Source organism: Gopherus flavomarginatus, chromosome 22, assembly GCF_025201925.1.
Source record: "Gopherus flavomarginatus isolate rGopFla2 chromosome 22, rGopFla2.mat.asm, whole genome shotgun sequence".
Lineage (NCBI taxonomy): Eukaryota > Metazoa > Chordata > Testudines > Testudinidae > Gopherus > Gopherus flavomarginatus.
This window is the reverse complement of record NC_066638.1, coordinates 15,532,357-15,547,215: the sequence shown is the minus strand read 5'-3', so window position 1 is coordinate 15,547,215 and position 14,859 is coordinate 15,532,357. Positions and strand designations below refer to the sequence as shown.

Genomic DNA, 14,859 nt, shown 5'->3' with positions numbered 1-14,859 from the left:
CCTGGGTTCTTCCAGTTCAGTACAATTAGCTGTTATTGGCGTGATAAGAGGGTGGACTTCAGGTGAAGGCACTGGACTGGGACTCAGGAGACTTGGATTCAAATGGCTCTGCCACAGCCTCCCTGTGTGACCTTGGAGAAGGTCCTTAAGCTTCCCATGCCTGAGCTCAACATCTATGGCAAGGGATAACAATGCTGCCTCCCATCCTTTCTCTGTCTTGTCCGCTTAGGCCCCAGTTCAACAGACTCTTACACACGTGTGCTTAAATTTCCTCCTGGGAGTCGTGGAGGATTGGGGCTGTAGACTGTACATTCTTTGGAGGCAGGGACTGTCCTGTACGTTGTGTGTAAAGTATCTGGTTCAACAAGGCCTTGGTTTCTTTTGGTTCTGCGACATGTTGCTGTGACACAAATCACACATAATAACCGAGGTCTAAGCGGGGGCTTCATGGATTCACACTGGCCAGAAAAGACCGTTACATTATCTAGCCTGCCCTCCTGTATAACCCAGGCCAGAGAATGTCACCCGCTTACTCCTGTAATGAGTCCAGAAATTGTTTGGCTGAAGCATTCCTCCCAGAAAGGCGTCCGGTCTTGATGGGAAGATTTCAAGAGCTTGAGGAACCACCACTCCCCATGGCAGCTTGTTCCAAGGCCCTCCCTGTTAAACAAGTAGGAACCCACTTCTGAACATTTTGGCTTAGTTTTTAAATCTTTTTTTTTTTATTGACAACATTTAAAGTGGGGGCCCAAACGCGCTGCTTTTCGGTCCTGGGAAATGCGAATTTCCTGGCTTCCGTGGGCTTCAGCCAACCATTTTATTTTCATGCCATCCCTGCATGCGGGTCGCTATCCCTGGAGCCTGGTGCCCGGTGCCCGGCCTCAGAATGTCATGGATGCTCGGTGGAATTTCCTTTCCTTTGAGACCCGTTCGGATGGCGGGAGGAATCCCCCAGCCCTAGCAGTGGCAGAAACAGGCATCTCAATAGAAATGGCAAAAAAACAAAAAATTATTTGTTGATCGGAGGAAAAACAAACCCAACAACCCACAACCCAGAGAAAGGTGGCTGCTCCCCTTGCATGCACAGCACTGCCAGAAATGCTAATCCACATCTTTGGCACCGCTCAGCTGCACTGACTGAGGAGGCAGCCAAGGGGGAAATTGGGGGGATCCCTAAGAGGGACTCAGGGGCTTCTTTACAGGGGACTTGTCTGGAAATGACAGCCCTGATCTCTGACCCTCAGACAGGCTGGGCTAGAGAAGAGGTGCCCCTGTGTTTGGCACAGGGATGGAGAGCCAGGTTAATTGTTGGGACTCTCCCCCTGCAGAATGAATGGTATGTCTCTCAGGCAAGCAGCTAGCAGGCTGCTGGTACCCCAATGCATTGTGAGTGCAGTCCAGCCAGACAAGGAGATGTCTTAGTGGCTGTGCTGGACCAGGGACTTTCCTTGGGTTTCCTGCAGCTCCCAGCTCCCTGGGCAGCAGCTGGCTTCTGCATTTCACCCCCTTATGGTTCAGCAGCAGGAGCAGCCCCTCCATTTCTGCCCACTGCGTTTGGTAAGTGTTGGGGCTCTGGTCTGCCCTGGCTGGGGAGCTGCTGGGATTAAGGGAGAATGAGGAAGGGGAGGAGTATTGAGGGGTGGGATAGGCATTGTTCCAGGCTGTCATAGGGTGCCCCGGTCAATTTCCCACACAGGGAAGGGAGGTCTTTGCACCATAAAGGGACTTGTAGGCAGCATGCTGCCAGCTTGGGGAATAAAGGCAAAGGAGGATGAATAAACAGGGGGAGATAGATGTCAGGATATGGCTGACTCCAGATGGATGGTGGCAGGGTTGGGGTAAGACATGTGTTTAGAATGCAGGGAAATCAAACTTTCCAGTGGGTTAAAATCACAGAGGGCTGATGATGCTTCCATCTTTGTGAATATGTAGGACTGATGCCGAGACACTACGTTCACCCAGGGGTTACAAATACCCCGGACCCAGGGAGAGGTAATTAATAATTGTCAGGGAGTAAAGGGTCACAAATGCAAAACTGCTCCAGGGAAATGGCTGGTATTTCTTGTAATCTATAATCAGCAGCGGCGAGTGTTGGACAGACCCAGGGCATGCCAGCATAATGGCTGGGAGTTTTCTGTTTGGTAGCTGAATAATCCCTGGTTTCTCATGTCTGTGCTGCTGATGTTGTGATTATTACACCTGGCTTGAGAGGCGGCTCCAGAAGTGTGGTCACAGCTTGCAGTTGTAATGAGTCCTAGCAAGTCTCGCCTTTAACAGCAGGTCAGGACGTGAGGATGAGTTAAACTGGGAGATCTGGTGTCAGGGAGCTGAGAACAGGCTCAGTGATTCCTTTTGACACACAAATATACTGTCTATGATTAAAAAGAATTACAAATTAACAACTAACCTCCCAAACACTAAACATTCACTCCAGATCCCTATCACCCCAACCCCCCATCTCTATTACCCAAGGTACCTACAACTCCCACCCATGGTCCCTATACCCCCCCAGTCCTAGTTCATTACCCCAGAAATCACACCCTATCACCCAATGCGAGATATTTCCCGCCCATAGACTCATAGACTTTAGGGTCAGAAGGGACCAATGTGGTCATCTAGTCTTACCTCCTGCACAAAGCAGGCCACAGAACCCTACCCATCCACTTCTATAACAAACTCCTAACCTATGTCTGAGTTACTGAAGTCTTCAAATTGTGGTTGAACCCATATCCATGAACCCCTGTGGTTGAACCCATATCCATCCTATCCTAGTTCCCCATCACCCCGAAAACCACACTCCTGTCACCAAATGCCCCATGATTCCCAACCCTGGTCCCCATCACCCCCAAACCCACACCCCTATCACCCAAGGCCCCATGACCCCCATCCCAAATTCCCATACTCACCCCATCCTTGTTCCCCATCACCCTCATCACCCAAGGGTCCAAGACTTCCACACTAGGTCCCTTTCACCTTACCGCCACTGCAGGTCACCATGCCCACCCTCTACTAGCTCCCCATCACCCCCATACCTCTATTGCCCTCATGACTCCCAGCCCCAGTGTCCTCACCCCAGGTCCACCCTAGTCTTTCTATCCCAGGCTTCCAGAAGGAAAACAGATTTCAACATCTGTGTGAAGAGAAGTGGCTCCAGCGGTGCTGAGCTGTGTGTTGTGATGAGAGCTTGAATTCAGGGGGCTTTCTGGGCTCCCCCAGATCTCCTAGCTACAAAGCAGCACCGGGGTATGTGGTTCCTGTAGCTGCGCCCTGCCCGTTGGTAAATGGCACGAGCATGCCTGGCTTCTTGCCTTTCCTCACAGGCGCTCTGGGAGCTGTGTGTGGAGGATGAGGCTACACAGAAATGATAGATCCCTTTCCAAATGCTCACGATTCACCAGGGCAACGGCCTCTCTGCTGCCCTTGCCACTGGATTTTATCAGGTTTGCCCTGGAATACCCTGGCTCCAAGCCCCTGGCACCCAGGCCCAGCCTGTGCCCTCTGGCCACATGGAAATCTTCCAGACAGAAAGGCAAAGCAAAGAGGTCCAGTGTGGGGGGTTCCCCTTGGGCGAGGTGGGTGCCGTGTTCCCTCTCATCCCCCAAGGAGTAGGCAGGGGGTGTGACCGTGTGAACCTAGTGTGGCTCTGGGGGCACAGAGCTGGGATATTCACGCAGCTGCACAGAGCCCCTGCATTGCTTCCCAGGCCCTGCCTTCCCCTGCTAGCACTGCTCCACTGGGCTGCCCCCAACCCTCCAGCACAGAGGGGAAAGTGCTTGGTTTAATACCCACGGGGCAGCCTGACCTTACATGTGGACATGCCCGGAGATTTCTGGGGGCTTGGGTGATATTAGATGGAGAATGGCCATGCTCCACAGTTCTGCCCCATGGCTCTGCCCTGCACCACCTCCCCCAGCCACCGAGCTCCTAACATAAGGAAGGGCCTTTCAGAGAGCTGGAGGTGGTGTGGGGATTGCTCTTAGGTTCAGCCCTTCCCTTGCCTGCCAGTCGAAAAGTTCCATGATTTCCTCATCCCCTGCTGGATTTTCCAAAGGCCACGTTCCGGCCCACGGTTTGAAGCTGAAGGACACAGTGATATGCAGGAATCTCTTCCATCAGCTGCTGAAATGCAGCTATCGCTGGGGTGGAGTGTGACGGCTGTTGAACAGCAGTTTAGGTCAGGAAGGGGCGATGAAACCCAGGATAGCTTGGTATAAATGATGGGAGTGATGCAGAGGAAGAGATGGGGTCATTACCCCATCCAGCAGGACGACTCACGTATGGCCAGTGCTATTTCTGCAGCCATAAAAGCCCCGTCCCCCCTCAACCTCCACCCAGCGAGTCCGGCTGATAAGCTGGGAGCCAGAGCTGCCATTAAATGCAAGTGGCCCACGCAGCCCTACGGTCTTGCTCTGTTGCTAACTTGGTCTCGCACTTGCCGATGTCCCTGGAGGCAGATGGCGAAAGGTGTGCGCAGCAGAGGGATAAGGAGGGTGTGGAGAAGCCTGGTGGGATTCTGGGGGCAGGAGCAGGAGATGGGAGGCCAAGGAGGATGTGAGGTGGCAGCAGCAGTCTGAGCCGTTTTCTTCAAGCCTCTGCCTTTAACTTCACAGCCTCCTGCTATGTGCCAGGGCAGGCACTGAATGAGATAAGGGGTGGGCCTCGAAGTGTCTTGTCCCGGTGCTCAGGGCTGTTCCTAACTAAGACCTGTCCACTGGGGATGGAATTCAAAGCTCAGCTGTTCAGGTGCATTTCCTCCTTGGCTGGCAGCTTTCGCAAGCCCCAATGGGCCAGATGCTGCTGTCAGTTACGCTGGCTCTATGCCAGTGTCACAGGGCAGTTTGGCCCTTAATTTCAGATCTCTCACGAGCATGCAAAATGCTGCTAACTTGGATCCACTTACAGTCTCTTGGAATTGGGCTCTGTGACTCTGTCTGGGCTAAGGCTGGGACATTAGCTGGAGAGGGACAGAGGGTAATGTTTGTGGGAGGGCGAGGGCTCTGATCGCTCCAGGAGAGGAGTCCAGAATCTAGACCCACTGTGTGACCACAGCCAGTATGCCCGGGAAGAGCCATGCAGAGCTGATGAGTCACCTAGTGCTTGGGTCCCACCAGCAAACAGCATGGGCGGGAGCAGGGGAGTGTGGAAATAATCGAGAAGAGGATGGGAGGCCGTGACACGACACACCCTATTTGATGCTGTATGCTTGACGTTCAATTGCTGCTGAAATTCTCCTGCCAGGACCAAACTCGTAAAAAATACTAGCTGCTTCTGAGCAGCTCCAAGCTAGGATCCAAGCGTCCTGATTCCCCTGTTCTGCCCTCTAAAGCCCTGTGCCTCCTGGAGCGCCTTGATCTAGCCTCCCTTAGTCCCCTGACAGGTGCCGCAGGCTCCTTCTTTGGGTCCTGGCTTTGTTTAATCAATGGCTTGGGTCCCAGAATGTGCAAGTGCTGCCTCTGAGCCAGGGAGCTGCAATCATGGCTTTATTCTCTTCTCTGGGGTTTCTGTTGGGCCGGCGGAGCCTTGCCGAATAGCAGGGGAGGCTCTGTAATATCGGCCTGGAGGGGATGGCTCATGTGTCAGGGAATCCCGGAGATGCTCACAGTCTTTGAGTGGGTGGAAACAGCTGGAGGCACAGACAGGCCTGGGCAGGCGGGTCATTCCCTCCCATGGGGAGTGAGACACACGCTAAGACCTTGGAAAATTTCCACCCTCCTTTCTGGAAGGGAAGCGGTCACATTGCACAGGAGAGAATCTGCTGAGTGCAAAGGGCCCAGGAGAGGGAATGATGACAAACAGCAGCAGCTCTGCTTCTGAGGAGAGACTCCCAGGGGAGTCCCTGAGACACCAGCTGTAGGCACATGGCCCAGGAAGCCATCCACTGGCTCCCTTCCCCAAAGGAATTAGCTGGGTGTTTGCATCTGTTCAGCCACAGAGGCAAATTGAGTCGCTTCCCCTCTGACGTCTGGGGTTTTCATTTCCTGGCGGGTGTTTGTGACTCTGAACGGAGGTTCTGAGGAGGCCGGCACCAGGCGAGAGGGGATTGTTACTGGGTGGGAGTAGCAGAGGTGGAAGAGGAAGGGATTGGCTGTGAGGGGAGGCCTGGGAAGGATGTATTGCTTATTGGATGGGAACCGGTTGGTTCTACATGGGAGGAACCGGGAGGCTGGTTCTTTGGGGGTTGGGGCTGGAGAGGAGTGGGTATTGGGAGGAGGCGTGTCTCTCAGCAGTGGAGCCAGAGGTGAGAGGTTAAGTGACTTGCCCAAGGTCCCAGAGGGAGTCTGTGGCTGAGTCGGGGACAGACCCTGATGGCCAGGCCTGTGCGCTAACTGGAGATGCCTCTCCTGGTGCACCCTGGTCCTGCCTCCCTTGTCTCAGATCACCAGACTCACGTGCAGGAGACACGCGGCTGAGAGGAATTCATCAGTGGCGCCTCTCTGTGTCACCCTCAGGGCTTCATGCTGCACGCAGTAACTGTCCTAGCCAAGGACAGCCAGCCAGAGCCCCCTCCGGAGCTCATGGTGCTGCTCCTGAACCAGCCAGGAGGGGCTCCTGTGGGCGGCCTGCCTCTTGCAGATGGGTGGGGGGCCTGCTACCTCTGTAGGCAGCTCTCTGCATTAGTGCAAAATCCGTGCACTCAAAACAGGTCACCGCTTGCCTGAGTTGCAGCCCAAAAGCCAGCTCCCTGCCCTATAGATCAGTGGTTCTCAACTAGGGGGCCGGGGCCCCATGGGGGGCCCTGAGCAGGTTTCAGGGGGGCCGCCAAGCAGGGTCAGCATTAGACTTGCTGGGGCCCAGGACAGAAAGCTGAAACCTGACCATATGCAGCTGAAGCCCGGGGCCCTGAGCCCCACCACCCGGGGCTGAAGTCAAAGCCTGAGCAATGTAGTTTCATGGGAGCACCTGTGACGTGGGGCCCCAGGTGACTGCCCGGCTTGCTGCCCCCTAACGCCGGCCCTGGCTTTTATATGCAGAAACCAAGTTATTGTGGCACAGGTGGGCCGTGGAGTTTTTACAGCATGTCAGGGGGCCTCAGAAAGAAACCGGTTGAGAACCTCTGCTATAGATGACTCCAGCTCCACTGTGGGCCTAGGCAGGAAACCTGTAGGGTGACCAGATAGCAAGTCACACTAGCAACCTGCCTCCTTTTGACCTTTGTCCTTTCCAGGAGCAATGTCTTTCCTAGCCCCCTGATAACAGAATACATCCAGCCCCCCATCTCTGTCAGTAGCACATTTCTGGCTGATACCTCGGCATAATGGATCCCCTGCTCAGAAGCCTGGACCCAGGAGGAAGGGTGTGGCAAACCCAGGGTGTGGATCATACACACAGGGCACAGCACGGCATGGGGCTTGGCAGTGTTTGCAGTAGAAGATCGGTCACCCCCTAATGCTGATTAATTAGGACTTCTGGGCCCTGCAGAAGTGTACTAGGTGCTTTACAGGGCCGATCCACAAAGGTATTTAGGCCCCTAACTCCCCTTGGTTTCAAATCCCTCAGGACCTTTGTGGATCTGGGCTCCTGGGTCCCGGCCGGCCTTGCTGGGCGGTGTGGAAGTGGCAGCTAGTGCAGGGAAGCCCGGCAGTAAATCCAGGTGTTGTGCTGCGCGTTGGCCAGTAGGAGCCTGGCTTTGAGTCCCAGCCGAGGGGAGCGACCTCCAGCCTGTTTACTGCTAATGGGCTGCACTGCGCTGTTGGAGGAGACGCAGGAGTGATTCCTGGTGCCTAGGCTGGCAGGGCGTGGGGTACTGCAGAAGGCCGCGGTTACTGTGTGTTGGAGTGAGGGGTGGGCAGACTGCGGAGGAGGCCTCGTGCCAGCTGTTTAAGGAGTCTGGCCTGTGCAGCTAGCGGGGCGGGGGACAGGGGTGTGTGACCCTGGACAATGGCTGGGGCAGTAAAGCCAGGGCCTGGTGGGACTGGCAGATCCTTGGACCTGGAACCTCCCCTTCATGGATCCTCAGAGTGATCCAGGCCCATGCAGCGTACAGTTGAGTCCATTTGGTAGCTGCTGCGTTCGGTTCCCGAGCTCCTCTCCTGGGGTTGGGAGCTGGGTCGGCCCTGGCAGCAGCCCTGAGCTGAGATGGAGACTCAGGGCCAGGCTGGTGGTGGGGATGCCAGGCATCCTCCCTCGGTCCCCAGGGCATCGTGAGCAGACCACAGCCCTCTCGCAGGAGAGGACGGCTTGGCTGGTGATGTAATCCACTGGCCGCGCTCTGTATCCACTACACAGTGCTGTCCCCGACGGGGATGGTGCAGCAGTCGAGCCAGCAGAATCTCAGGGAGCGGAATCCGTTGAGAATAAAATCAGGCCACAAAACTAGCTCCACGCAACTGAGCTAAAAGGACTGTGGCAACCAGTTCAAAGAGGTGCGGGCACTAGATCCTTGTGTGACTGGAAGGGAAGGAGGTCTCATGGCTTCAAGTCTTCTCATGACTCTGCCATAGATTTCCTATGCAACCATGGCTGAGAAGCCCTGAGGGCTGTAGTGCGTTAGGAGGTGCCAGCTGGAGGAGTTTGACACCCAAACGCTGTGTTCAGGATTTGTGGAGCCCTTGTGCCAGCATGGCATTCCCTGCTCAGCACTGCGGGATGTGTGCTCCTCAGCCTTGCATACGGCGGCCAGCGGGGTCTGAACCGTGCCAAGTCTGTGACTGTGGCACCAGCTTCTGGGTTTTCCCCCAACCATTTCCTAGCTCTCCAGTGCTCAGGCAAGGGCTGCTCGGCACAGGCTCCAGGACTGAGCCCTGCAGGCTAGAGGAAAGCGGCAGTCTCCAGCCGTGAGCCACACCCAAGGGCACTCAGCCTTCTGCAGCTGCCGAAGAGCTGCTTTGGCAGCAGGGGCGGCTCCAGGCCCCAGCACACCAAGCGCATGCTTGGGGCAGCAAGCCACTGGGGGCGATCTGCCGGTTACCGCGAGGGCGGCAGGCAGGCTGCCTTTGGTGGCTTGCCTGCGGAGAGTCTGCTGGTTCCACAGCTTTATGCCTGCAGGAGCTCTGCGGAAGCCACGGGACCAGCAGACCCTCCGCAGGCAAGCTGCCGAAGGCAGCCTGCCTGCCGTGCTTGGGGCGGCAAAATGCCTAGAGCCGCCCGTTTGGCAGGAAGGGCGCCTGCAGCCAGTTGAGACCGAAGCAGATTTAGAACATGAAAATGTGGGTGACACATGTATTACATAAAAGAATCGTTTGTGCAGTTATCAAAGCAGCTAATAAAGATTACAGTAGGAGCTGTGTTACTTAGGGCTAAATCACCATAATTATCTGCTATTAGATCAGCTGCCTTGCAACTGAGACACTTCATAAGAGAAGTTTCTATTTACCTTCAGGGGCTATCACAGCAAATCTAGATTTCACCTGTGTGTGTGTCACACTGTCTGAGTGGGTGGAGGGGTCTCACATCTCTGTGTATGTGTGTGTCTGTGTCTGTCTCTGTCTCCCCCTACATCCCCCATTATCTAGGGTCAGAATCCAAGGGCAGTAATGAAAGTTGACAGCAAACAAAAATTACCCAAGAAGCATATAATAGTAATTCTCAGTCCAGATAAGAGCGAACTCATCCCTGCTGCCAGCCATCGAGGCCAGGGGGAGCTGTAGCTGGTTACCCTCAGCTGACTTTGGGCCTCGGGGCTCATTACTGTGATTGTAAAAAGAACGAGGAGTCCTTGTGGCACCCTAGAGACTAACAAATTTATGTGGGCATAAGCTTTCATGGGCTAAAGCCCACTTCATCAGATGCATGCAGTGGGAAATACAGTAGGAAGAGATATATATATACAGACAACATGAAAAAATGGGTGTTGCCATACCAACTGTAATGAGACTAATTGATTAAAGTACTCCTCATTCTTTTTGCAGATACAGACTAACACGGCTACCACACTGATACTGTGATTGTGTAGATCTCTTAGGTGATCAGCAGGCAGGACAGAGAGAGGAGAAATGAAGGGGAAGAGAGAGGGAGGGAGTGGGAGAGATCCAGCTGTGAGGGGAGAGAGCAAAGGGGCTGAGTCTGACATCTCATCTACCCTATGCTAGTGGGAGAACTTGGGACAGGTTAGGAGAACTTGGGACCCTAAACAGGTGTGTTCAGGGTCACACCCCTGTGTGGGGCACTGCAGATGGGCAGCCATGGCTCCCTGGATATATCCATTCCCTTCATGTAATGTTATTTTGCACTGTTAAACATTTGCCGTGTTCCACCCCAGAAGTGTCTGCATTTCAGAGACAGGAGAAGCGATTTTCTGTATCTACAGCATACTATTTAGAAAATGCTTTGGGCTCCTTCAGGACTGGACAGTGCTATAGAAATGTGAGTTTCTATTCTACAGAGGGGAGAACTTTTATAAAGCTCTCATCTCCTCTCTAACATCCATCCATCCCCAGCAGCGTCAGTGGGCCAGTGGGCAGCCCCGATACTGCAGAGGCTGTCAGAGATGGTGGCACAGGACACTTGGTGTCAGCTTGCTCAGCTCTTACAGGCTGGCCTGTGAGTGCACGTCCTATGGGGGAGGGGGCCAGATGCTTATGCCTGTTTAGGGACTGTGGCTTATGGATAAATGCCACCTCTGAGGTACAAACTCCCCCAGCTACTTCAGAAAAGGGACCATTCTGGAAAGCCTGGATGGGTGGCAAAGCTAATGAGCATGACAGCTGGGGAGAAAGCAGGCCATGTGCGGCTATTAGGACACATGGGATTTCCTGGGGCTCCATGATCTTCCTTGGGGCAGTAGAAGGGAAGCGACACGTGAAGGCGCACGCTCACTGTGTGCACGTGCACACGCCCACTGTTTAAGTCAGGAAGGGGTTCCTGCCTGGCAGATAGAAGTGTTCCATGCCCTGAGGCAGTGGGGGGCTGGAAGTCGCCCCACAGATCACAAGTGTTGCTTGGCTGCCCCAGCTTTCCGTGTCTCGTTATACAAGAGCCAGGCCGTGGAGAAGAGATGCCAAGAGGGATTTGGCCCTGGGAGAGCAAGGTGGGCTGGCTAGAAGTAGGGGGCCCTCTGGGACTGCATGCAAATGCAGTTGCCCCCCCAGCCAAAAATCTCCCAGGGGCCATTTTTGTTAGGGACAATGCCTCGGGCAAGACCTGTGTAGCTCAGAAAGGATGAGATTCAACATTTGCTCCCAGTCCCTAGGCCTGTTTCTCTGCTGCTTCCTGACCCAAGAGAGTCAAACCCAGATCCTCAGCTGGTGTAAATCAGCAAAGCCCCTTTGAAGTCAGTAGACCTACAACAATTTACACCAGCTGAGGAACTGGCCCTAAATGATTGGCTCGGGCCCAGTACCAGTCAGATTGCAGCGGGGATGGGGGCAGGAATTCCCTTGCCCACCCTTGAGCCTTTGTTGCTGAATGATTGGAGGAGTTGCACTGGGCTGGGATTTTTTAAAAAGGCTAAAGGAGGAACCCAACTCTGAAAAATCCCAATCTTAGCCTTTGCTCGTCAGCTGAGATCTAGGGGCCACTCCCCAGCAGAGGTTAACAACCCAGCAAGAACCGAGGAAGCCATTTTCAAGCCGTGGCTGGCAAGGAAGGATGAGAAGGAGACACCAGTTGTCCCACAGGAATTATTAAACATAACCCCCCCCCCAGCAGCCCACTCACGTCTTGTCATCGGAGCACTGGGAACTATGTAATCTTTTCCACTGTGGAAGGAGAGGAGTTTGGAAAGACGGCCTGTGTCCTCAAATGGGGGAGGTTGTTAGAGATTGCAAAATTTACTCTAAATTGACACCGCCGTCTTCTGGGTCTCCTTGCCTCGACCATCTCCTCAGTGGGTGTAAATCAGCACAGGTCCATTCCTTTCAGGGCCAAGATCTGCCGAGGATGTAGCCTGTTGTGTTGTAGGGTATGAAGTGCACTCAGGTGTGACTGCAGTACGGGCAGACATACCCGCGCTAGCTTTACCTACCCTTGTACAGCTAAAAATAGCTGTGCAGATGCAGCAGTGCAGGCTTCAACATGGATTGTACAAGCTCCCCGGGGGCCTACTTGCATTGCTGAAGCCTGCTGCACTGCTTTTCTTAGCCATGCTAGCATAGGTAAAGCTAGTGCAAGTATGCGCTGCCTGCGCTCCCATCACACCTTGGATGTTATGTAGGTCTACACAGAGTTTACAGTCTAACATTTGTGCATGCACATATGCAGTGTGGTATTCATGGGTGTGGGCATGTCCTTGTGGGAGTGCTAGCATACATGTGTGTTTGCCTGTGTGCACAAGCACGTGTGTGTATGTGCATACCTGTATTTGTGTGTGCTCGTTTGTGTGTGTGTGTGGAGTGTTATGTTGCATTGCGCAAGCATGTGTTTGTGTGCATGTGTTTTCATGTGTGCTAGTTTAAACGTTGCTTGTGTTTGTACACCTCTTTGTTTTGCATGGGTGTGCACGTGTTACTATGCAGACACACTTTGCACGTGGACATGTTGAGGTTTGAGGTGTGTATATTTGTGTGTGTGTTAATATATACCGGACCCTTGCTAGAATGCGGGATTTGGGATCCATGCGTGGTACCGCGTTAACATGGCGACCTCACTATAGGAGGGACCGCATTAAAATGAATTGCAATTAAAGCAATATAATTTGGGATTCATGGCCACGACTGCTTTATATGTGAATTCGCGCTATATAGATGCACATTCTAGTGAGGGTCTGGTGTATCTATGTGTTTGTGCAGTAGGGGTGTATGCATATTAATAGATGTGAACATCTGAGCTTTTTAGCTGTGTGTGTAACTTTGTGTGTGTATAGACCCAAGTGTTTGGCTGTGAATGCTCATATGTGTTTGTGTGTGTGTGTGTATGCGTGTGTGTGTTTGCATGTCTGTGTGTATGTGTGTGTGTGTTTGCATGTGTGTTATGCGTGTGTGTGTATGTGTATATGGGTGAGGGGTTATTATCCTGTTCTTTGCTCTAAATATGATGCATTCATATGATGGGTTCAGCATGGAGTGCCCTGTGCAGAGTGTCCAGGGACAGCTGCCCAGGCTGCCTTCGCTCAGGAAGCGCTCAGGTGTGGCCATTACCTCTCCCTCATCACCACCTTGCAACATCCGCACAGAACTTTTTGTGTGCCCAATCCGGCAGAGTCATTTTGCCTTGCAGGGCTTAATAATCTCTCATTTCCTCACAATAAACTGTTATTCCCCGAATACTGCTGGTGTCTTCTCTCAGTGCTCCCAGACAATGATGGCAGTGGTGGATCCAATTAGCATGCAGGCTGGCAGGCAGGAGTGTTGCTGGAATGGCTAACATGGAGCAATACAAGCAGCTGGCAATTGCAGAGTTGTCAATATGGAGCATTTGCTGGGACTGTATCCAGTCCATGTTTAAATGTCCCAAGCAATGCGGCTGTGGCTCCTTTTCTTGAGATGACGTCACACCCACCAAGATCTCACTGCCAGGGTGGTTTTCCTGATATTCAGCCCAGATTGTATCATTCCGAAGGGAATCTTGTCTTCGTGGCAATCCCATCGTCTCTGGAAATGCTGTACCTGGTGTGGTTACCTGTAGCACCTACAGTAACAAGAACTGAGAGATGTTAGCAGAAAATCTGTTCCCTCTCTAGATTTCCAGTTTATTTCCTTTGGACATTTAGCAGTGCTTTGTGGCACTGTTTCTCTAGCATAGTTAGGGCAAGACCAAGGGTCATGGTGGATTCTCCATCAGTGACAATTGTTAAACCAAGACTGGATGTTTTTCTAAAAGATCCACTCTGGGAATTATTCTGGGGCAGTTCTCTGGCCTGTGTTGTTCTGGAGTCAGGTTAGAGGATCACAATGGTTCTTCCTGGGCTTGGACTCTGTGACCCTTCCCATAATAAGGAAAGTTTCTATTTTACCTGTTTCCCAAAGCACTGAGCCCTCAGTAGCTTCCATGGCAATTAGCAATGTCCTGCAGCAGGTCTGTCGGGACACTGGTGGAGATGAGCCAGGGCAGTACACCCAGGTTGGTGACATCCATTGACTTCTGTGGGAGTTACTCATCTCTGGAAGGAGAGTCAGAAACAGGCCCAGGACTTTGGTTGTTCCAAAGAGGAGCCTCTGCTCAGGTTTCACTCTGAGCGCAGTGCATGCTGGGAGTGTTGTCAGTGCTGCGAGGTTACCCAGGCTCGATAACGCTGTGAACCTCCCTGTGAAGTCAGTGCTTTAGTCTGAGGCGCTCCTGATGTCAGGAGACGCTGCCCTTGGGCAGCTCACATAAAGCACAGTCTTCAATTGCCCCGTCTGTAAATGAGAGTAGCATGTGTCTGTGTGCCCATTGTGAGGCCCTGTTTTCAGTTGCGTATAACTTTGCCAAACTTTACCCATTCAGGCTGAAATTCCCCCTGCCTCTGGTTGAGTTTTGTTGGAAATTTTCAGCAAAAATAGCTTAGCAGCTTCCAAGAATGAGCTTAGGGACAAATACGTTGTTTGGCCCATGTTAAAATTCTTCCAACCACTTTGTTGAGAAGCTCTAGTAGGGGCATGGCATTGGGACGGGGGTGGTGGTTGGGGGCAGGCGGGAAAGTTCACCTGGTGTCAGGGACATGCCTTTCACTGTTCCTGTGAAAAACTACACAAATTTGGCCATAGACTCATAGACTCATAGGTCAGAAGGGACCAATCTGATCATCTAGTCTGACCTCCTGCACAAGGCAGGCCACAGAACCCCACCCATCCAATTTTATACAACCTCTATCCCAGGACCGAGTTATTGAAATCCTCAAAAATGGTTTGAAGACCTCAAGCTGCAGAGACACCACCAGCAAGCGACCCGTGCCCCACGCTGCAGGGGAAGGCGAAAAACCTCCAGGGCACCTGCCAATCCGCCCTGGAGGAAAATTCCTTCCCGACCCCAAATATGGCGATCAGCTAAACCCTGAGCATGTGG

General features: G+C 53.0%; 1 long non-coding RNA gene across 1 annotated transcript in view; it reads left to right on the top strand.

Moving 5' to 3' along the window:
* The first annotated feature begins 1,410 nt into the window (after nucleotides 1-1,410).
* Nucleotides 1,411-14,859, top strand: part of LOC127039158 (uncharacterized) — a 65,278-nt gene continuing 51,829 nt past the window's right edge. Inside the window, exon 1 of the long non-coding RNA XR_007770904.1 lies at nucleotides 1,411-1,557. This is a non-coding gene — a long non-coding RNA (uncharacterized LOC127039158). The remainder of the gene's footprint in view (nucleotides 1,558-14,859) is intronic.